This window comes from Tupaia chinensis, unplaced genomic scaffold, assembly GCF_000334495.1.
Source record: "Tupaia chinensis unplaced genomic scaffold, TupChi_1.0 Scaffold000041_1, whole genome shotgun sequence".
In the NCBI taxonomy this organism is placed as follows: domain Eukaryota; kingdom Metazoa; phylum Chordata; class Mammalia; order Scandentia; family Tupaiidae; genus Tupaia; species Tupaia belangeri.
The window spans coordinates 186,103-194,546 of record NW_006159496.1 but is presented as its reverse complement, the minus strand read 5'-3'; the positions used below and the strand labels follow the sequence as shown (position 1 = coordinate 194,546).

At 47.8% G+C, this 8,444-nt stretch overlaps 1 non-coding gene across 1 annotated transcript; it reads right to left on the bottom strand.

Moving 5' to 3' along the window:
- Positions 1-906: 906 nt before the first annotated feature.
- On the bottom strand, positions 907-1,012 carry LOC114008277 (U6 spliceosomal RNA). Its single transcript, XR_003549833.1, has one exon. It is a non-coding gene; the product is annotated as a U6 spliceosomal RNA (small nuclear RNA).
- Between the last annotated feature and the right edge of the window lie 7,432 nt (positions 1,013-8,444).

The window sequence follows — 8,444 nt, the reverse complement described above, 5'->3', positions numbered from 1 at the left end:
AACCCTGTTTTTTCATTACCATTGGCTTCTATGAATCTTTTGATTTCAGTCTTTATTTCTTCAGTAGTTGTGGAGTCTTTCAGGAGTAGGTTATTTAGTTTCCATGTATTTGAGTATTTTTGAGGATTTCTCTTGAAATTAAACTCAAGTTTAATTCCATCATGGTCAGAGAAGATGCTGGATATAGTTTCTATGCCTTTGAATCTGTAGAGGCTTGCTTTGTGCCCTATGATTTGGTTGATATTTGAAAAGATTCCATGTGGGGGTGAGAAAAAAGTCTCTTGCGGTTTTTGGATGGAAAGTTTTATAGATGTCTATTAAGTTAATTTGATTTATGATATCATTTAGATCCTTTATCTCTTTATCTATTTTTCGTCTAGATGATCTGTCCAGAGGGGATATTGCAGTGTTGAGTTCTCCAACAATTAGTGTATTGCAGTCTATCTCCCCCTTTAGATCTAACAGTCTTTCCTTCACATATTTGGGTGCTCCTGTGTTAGGTGTATAGATATTTATAAGTGTTATATCTTCTTGATCTTTGATCCTTTTACTACAATATAATGCCCTTCTTTGTCTGTTCGAACAGATTTTGTTTTAAAGTCTATTTTGTTAGAAGTTAGTATCACAACTCCAGCTCTTTTTTGGTTCCCATTTGCATGGAAGACCTTTTTTAAAATCCTTCACTTTCAGTCTATGTGTGTCTTTGTCCATGAGCTGGGTTTCCTGTAGGCAACAGATAGAGGGCTTCTGTTTTTTTATCCATTCATCCAGTCTGTGTCTCTTGATTGGAGAATTTAATCCATTCACATGCAATGTTATTATCAATATTATCAGATCTGTCCTGACCTTTAAGTCAGCTATTGTCTTAGTTGCCTTTTATTGCTTCCTTTCTGTGTGTTAATACTTCAAAATATGGAACGCTTCATGAATTTGCATGTCATCCTTGCACTGGGGCCATGCAACCTACTCTGTATTCATCCAGTTTTAGTATATGTGCTGCCGAAGTGAGCACTCAGTGAAATCTCTACCAGAATCGCAGCTGACTTCTTTGTAGAAACTAAGAAGCTAATGCTAAATTTCCAATGGAATTTCAAGGAAGCCAGAATAATCAAAATGATCTTGAATATGAAGAATAAAGTTGGAGAGAGCACATATTTATTTATTGCAAGATTTACTGCAAACCAATGATAATCAAACAGTGTGGTATTTATACAAAGATAGACCAGTAGAATAGGATTTATCACAAAGTGATAAATTCATACATTCATATCAACTGATCTTTCACAAGAACACCAAGACCATTTAATAAGGCAAGAATAATCTTTTCAGCAAATGGTGCTGGGACAACTGGCTGGCCATAAGTATAAGAATAAAGTTAAATACTTACCTCATAATCATAAACAAAAATTTACTCAAAATGGATCAAAGACCTAAATGTAAGAAGTGAAACAAGAAAACTCTTAAAAGAAATGCCTTGGATGTGGCAAAGGATTCTTAGAAATGATACCAAAAGCCCAACCCTCCCTAAATAGATAACTTGGAATTTTTTTAAATTAAAAAACCTTGTGCTCCTCCAAATGATACCATCAAGAAAGTAAAGAAAGGGAACCAGCAGTTAGTGTAATGGCTATGTCACTGGACTCCCACGTAGTCGACCGTGGTTCATGTCCCGGACCCAGTGGCTTAAGCTCACACCGGGCGCATGTGCGTGCGTGCCCAAGATCCCTAGAGGAGAATGGAGGAGAAGGGATTGTGGCATGACCATCCCCCCTGGGGGGTGATTTCTCGCTTTCTGTCTCTCTGTCTGTCTGGCGAGCGCACGCATCCTATAGCAAAAAAAAAAAAAAAAAAAAAAAAACCTCTCCAATAAATAAATAAAAGAAAGAAAGTAAGGTAACAACCCAAAGAATGGGAGAAAATATGTGCAAATCTATATCTGATAAAGAACTTTCATCCACAATACATAAAGAGCCGTTGACTGAACCATCAAATATAAAGCATCTAAATTAAAATTAACAAAGGGTTTGAATAGATACCTCTCCAAAGAAGATATATACAAATGGCCAAGAAAAACATGAAAAGATGCTTGACATCATTAGTGATCACGGAAACACAAATTCAAACCACATTCAATACCTACTAGCATGTCTATAATTTTTTTTAATGGCTATAATGTTTAAAAGGTGATGGGGAAGAAATGTTGGCCAAGATACAGAGACATTGGAACCTTCACACACTGCTGGTAGAAATGTAAAATGGTACAGCTACTTTGGAAAAACAGTCTGGGCCCACCCACAGTGGGTAACTTACTGATCTACAAATGCTGGAAACCACATGGCTGACTGTGAGTTCGGATTCTGAGTTGACCTGAAATATACTAGGTGCACACCTGAGATCCTGCCTGGCTGAAGAACTAGGGAAAGGGGGACACTGCATGATTAGACTCTGCCAGGGTCTTGCATATGCTCTCTTTCTTATGCAAACACTCTCTCCTGAAAGAAAGGAAATGTATAAACTTAAAAAAAAATTCAAACAAACAATAGTTCCTCAAATAATTAAACATAGAATTACCATCTGACCCATCTACTCTTGGGCATATATCCAAAAGAAATGAAAACATGACCACACAAAAATCCATACACAAATGCTTACTGCGACGTTTTTCATGATAACCAATAAGAGGAAATATAATGTTGATCAACTGATGAATGGATAAACAAATATGGTGTATTCATAAAATAGATAAAAAGGAATAAAATACTGACACATGCTACAACCCAGTGTGCCTTGAAATATGCTGCATGAAAGAAGTCAGTCACGAAAGACATCAAGTTATATGAGTCCATTAATATGAAAGTCCAGAGCAGCAAATCTCTAGATCAATGAATGGACCTAGCTTTGGGCTGGGAAGTGGAGGTTATCACCCCACATGAAACTGTTCTTTTTTTTTTGGAGAGGTTTTTGCGATAGAGCGTGTGCGCTCATCAGACAGACAGAGAGAGACAGAGAGACAGAAAGCAAGAAATCACACCCCAGGGGGGATGGCCACGCCGCAATCCCTTCTCCTCCATTCTCTCGGGATCTTGGACACATATACACACGTGCCTGGTGTGAGTTTTAAGCCACCGCGTCCGGGACGCGAACCGTGGTCGACTACATGGGAGTCCAGCGACATAGCCATTACACTTAACTGCTGGTTCCATGTGAAACTGTTCTAACATTGACTTGGTGGTGGTTGCCCAGCCACATAAACTAAAACCTACCGAACTACACACTTGAGTGGATGAATTGTATTTAAAAAGTTGTTTTTGAAAATTAGGAGGGGCTGGGGCTTGCAATTGGCATAACGGCTACGTCACTGAACTCCCATGTAGTCGATTACGGTTCGAGTCCCAGACCCAGTGGCTTAAATAAACTCACGCCAGGTGCATGTGTGTGTGTGCCCAAGATCCCGAGAGGAGAATGGAGGAGAAGGAATTGCGGCGTGACCATTCCCCCGGGGTGGGGTGGGGTGTGACTTCTCGCTTTCTGTCTCTCTGCCTCTCTCTGTCTTGCTGGTGAGTGCTTCGTGCCCTATAGCAAAAAACCTCTTCAAAAGGTCTGCTGCCCCAAATGACCTTGCAGGTAGGTACTGATGGTGTGCCTATCATGCGGGTTTCCTCTGGGGCATGATGAATTCCAAGGCCTGACCACAGGAATGCTCCTTCTTTTTAGTTTTTTGGAGGGTTTCTTTTTTTCTTTTTTTTTTTCTTTTTTTAAAGTTTACTTATTTGTTTTTTTCCATGAGCAAGAGAGACAGAAAGACACAGCATCCTTGACAGTCTCAACATCGCCAACCATTCCTGCCTTAGCTAGCCTAGATCACGAGTACGTGCATATTCGTGGTACAGGGAGGCCTCAGGACATGAACCTGGAACTTTCTTTGTGGGTCGGTCTCATAGAGCCTCACGTTTTACCACTGCACCACTGGGAGGCACAGAGCCTTTTCTTTAAGCAAAAATGCACTTATTTCTCTAGTGTAACAGACATTTATGTCATTCAAAATCCAGTGACATCAAGCCTCAAACTGGGAGCAACAAGAAGCTGCAGGAAAAAAATAAAAAATAAAAAATAAATTGGTGATTCCGAATTTCTGACTGGATTCTAGCCCACCACGGTGACCACTCACCAGCTTTGTCCCAGCTGCAGTCATCTGCTATTCATGGCGGACACAAATTTCTTTGACATTTCTACTGGCTCCAGAACATTCTGGCAGTAGAATAAGTCACAAGGAGATGAATATGAGATACTGGACCTGCTCCCCACTCACTTCTAAGCCAGAGTTTGTTATTCTGATCTTTAGTTCTTGAAAAAGAGAATCTGTCCAATACCACATAGTCAGGTGGCTGTCACCACAGCAGTTCAAGCAACCACTAGCACTAGTGGTTCTCAGGCCTGGCTAACCCTCGGAACCAGCTGAGGAGCTGTCATTTCATTATTTCACGACAGACAGGGACCCCCAATCCGGTCATGTCATGTCATGAACACCCCAGCCTCCATGCAGCCAGGATCACGGGGGAGCCTTCCTGCTCTGGTCCACCCCGGATCTGAGTCCCAGCCTTCTTCCATGGCTCTGGTATTATGCGGTAGTGCCCCACCTGGGGAGCTCTTTACAAACTGCACGTGTGGGCTTCGGCCAAGAAGAAGTGAACCCAAATCTTGGAGGGCACACCCAGTTCTCTCTGTCTTTAAAAAGTCCCACAGGTGATTGTCATACATGGTGGGGTGGCTGAGGATCCTGCAGCTAGGTGGCGAGTGACGCTAAAACGAAGGGCTGTCAGAGTCTGCCATCCAGGGGCTGGACGGCAGCCCAGTGGTAAGGGGTGATGCTGCGAGTCTGACCCACAGGGAAAGGTGGGCTGCCCGGGTCCCGAGCCCTCCCTTCATACACCCTGATCCAGGACAGGCTGAGGCTGGGGGTGGGTTGGCAGTACCAAGGCCCTGTTGGGGGGTGCTGTCTATCTGTCTCTGTTCTCTTACTTAAAGAAGAAATAGAAAACAGCAGTTAGCGTAATGGCTATGTCGCTGGACTCCCACGTAGTCGACCGCGGTTCAAGTCCTGGACCCGGTGGCTTAAACTCACACCGGGCGTGTGTGCGTGCCCAAGATCCCGAGAGGAGAATGGAGGAGAAGGGATTGCAGTGTGACCATCCCCCCTGGGGGGTGATTTCTTGCTTTCTGTCTCTATGTCTCTGTCTGTCTGGCAAGTGCACACGCCTTATAGTGAAAACCTCTCTAAAAAAATAAAATAATAAAAGAAAAAGAAAAAAAGAAAGAAGCTGTGACCATCCCCCCTGGGGGGTGATTTCTTGCTTTCTGTCTCTATGTCTCTGTCTGTCTGGCGAGCGCACACGCGTTATAGTGAAAACCTCTCCAAAAAAAAATAAAATAATAAAATTTAAAAAAAAAATGAAAGAAGCTTATCAAAACAAAGTCTTTGGGGAAAAAAAGAATTTGGCATCCCAAATGTGAACTCTCCAGCCAGGGATCTGGCACTAACACTGGTTTCATTGTTTATAGATCTAGTGGGACATAATCCGTTACCTAATCTAATCCATCTAGATTTCAGGTGTGTAAATAACCCCAAATATGTGAGGCTCCTGCCAAGGTCACCTGATTTGCCCTTGTCCCCAGACATTTGGGGGCTTCTCAGGTTGAAACCTGACAGTACAGCACCGTGCTCTGGCTGGAGCCCTCCCCCCTGAACCACCTCCAGCCTAGCCCCAGAGCAGGTGGCAGTGCGGCTCCCATCCCAGCCTGGCCTCTCCTCGCCTGACCCTGAGGCCCCCCCGACACATAGTCACCCCATCAGGGTACAGACTCCCGGCTCAGCTACAGCGAGGCTGCACAAAGTCCCCACCACGATCGGAGTGTCACCTGCTCCCAGACAAACCGGGCTAGCCAAAATGCCAGGAAACAGGCCTGCGGCAGTCAGTGGTTCCATTCTACAAGTGTCTTCCTGGGGACCTTTGTAGAGGCCAGACTGCATTTAAAGATACTAGAACCCTGCTGGGGTACATGGATTTTCTGGTTTTGTTCCCCCTTCAGCGTTTCCCTTCTCACCTCTCCAAAAGAGGCAAAGCTGAACATGTTTGCTAAGAGGCTAAATGCTGTCATTCCAGAAATTCCGCACCGGCAGGCTCGTGGAGCAGCGCCTGTGATCTGCTTCCCAAGCAGCAGGCTTGTAAGAGCAGAGGCTGTGGACAGCCGGGGGTTTGCAGCGAACCTCATGGGGCTGCACTGCAGGCAGGCACCAGGCATGGGCCAGGCAGGCACGGGCGCGCTGGGTTTGCTCAGAGGGCTCTTTTTTTCTAGTCCATTGTAGGCCCAGAGAGAAAATCAGGATGGATGGCCCAGGCCACACAGGAGGGGCAGAGCCAGGGCACCTCCTTTCTGTCTTCAAACTTTCACTATGTGTCTTTATTTTACATACCAAAAACTCGTACCAGACACCTTTGGCGTCCCTGTCATGGAGGACAGACAGGACCAGGGCTGCGGGGAGCACGGGCTGTCCTCACCGGCCTCTGTCAAGCCGCGGGCCTAGGCCGGTTCCTGCCACAGCAGACCCCCGCCCACCTCCGTGCCGCTCCCGAGTGCACACACTCACGGGCCCTCTTACTGGGCAGAGTCATTCTCAGCAAGGGAGGGCCCCTTTGGGAACCCTTGGCGTGATGGGTCCCTGTGTGCTTTTGACAGCTGAGCCCCAGGGTCGCATCCTCCACCCATCACTGAGCGAGGCCTGCCCCCGCCTGGTTGGCACTGACCCCGCAGCAAGGTCTGACCCCCACACCTGAATCTGCTGCTTTTCTCTGGGCCTGGCTACCCCTCCTCCTGGAAGCCCCCCACAGCTCTCTGCGTCCCGGATCGGCAGGGCCATTGCGGCTCTCTGAGGAGCCTTGTCTGAAACTTCAGTCCCCAGGACTGCTCTGCCTCTGCTTGGACCCCACAGGGCCTGGTTTGCCCTTCCCGGCAACACAGCCGCAGCCCCAAAACTGTGAAGATGAACACATGGGTGCCAGCCGCAGCCCCAAAACTGTGAAGATGAACATATGGGTGCACAAGCTTACACGTCACTCACGGAGGCACGGCACGAGAGTCATTGTCCTACACGCGCGCTTCACAGCTAGGACTAGCCCTCCGCCTCCCCTGGACAAGGGCTTTTCTGAGGGCACTCTGCTCCTCACCCCAGAGGACAAGGGCCTCCCACTTGAGCCCAAGACCTCTTGGGGTCCTGGTGCACCCCTAGACGCTGGCAGGCCCCTCCTCCACTGCTCTGGGGTAAGGTCTTGCTGCCAGAACGTGGAAGAGGGTGCCGGGGCCTGCTCTGGCGGCCTGGATGGGGTGGGGCCCTCTGTGCGGGGTGCGATCTGTGCCCAGCCTCCACCCGCTCTCAGCCATGACTTTCCCTGAACTGCAGCAGGCCTCGTGCCCCCACCTCGTCTTTAGGGAGGAGATGGCCGCCATTCCTGCCAGCTGGCATGTCCTGCAGGTTTCCTGCCACCTAGGCTCCGTTCTCATTAGGAACCAAGTTCAAGACCTTGGTCCCTCACTCTGTGATTCGGCCTCTGGAGGACTCTGAAGAGAGGTGGCCAGCCTCTGCCAGGAATAGCACTTCACTGAGTGCTGCTCTGAGTTTTTTGTTTTGTTTTGTTCTGAAAGATTTGATTTGCTACGGGGTGTGTGCACTCACCAGAGACACAGAGATAGAAAGTGAGAAATCACCCCCGGGGAGACGGCCACGCCGCAATCCCTTCTCCCTCCCCCAGTCAGGATTCGGGGCACACACGCACACCTTCCTGGTGTGGATTCAAGCTGCTGGATCTGGGACTCAAACCAGGGTTGACCAGGTAGGAGTTCAGCACCTTAATAACTATGCCACTTGCTGCCCCAGATGCTGTTCTGAATTCTTCACGTGGATACTGAGAGGCTAATCTGGTTGCCAAGAAGCTGCAGCCCAAGGCAGAGTGGCTGAGCCCTGCCGTCCACAGCTCATGCTAGGTTCTCCTCCTGGCCCTTGGGGGAGGGCTTGAGCACTGTCCCTGTCTCCTCTGCGCAGTCAAGGCCCTCGCAAAATCCAGCTCAAGCACTACCCTCTCCAAGGAGCCTTTTCTGAAACTTCAGTCCCCCTGGACTCCCCTTGGACCCCACAGGGCCCTGGATGGGGCCTTCCCAGCAGCCCAGCCCCAGCCCCAGAACTGTGTCAGATGAACATGGATAAACAAGCTTACACGCCACTCACGGAGGCACGGCACAAGAGTCATTGTCCTACACACGTGCATCACAGTAATGCAGTCATTATAAAAATCCCCAAGGCCCAGCCTCCGTGGCAGACACTCCGGACGATGGAGTGGAAGCCACAGGCCACATGCAACAGTGGCAGGTCCCAGTGCAGATGGCCCGGGAAA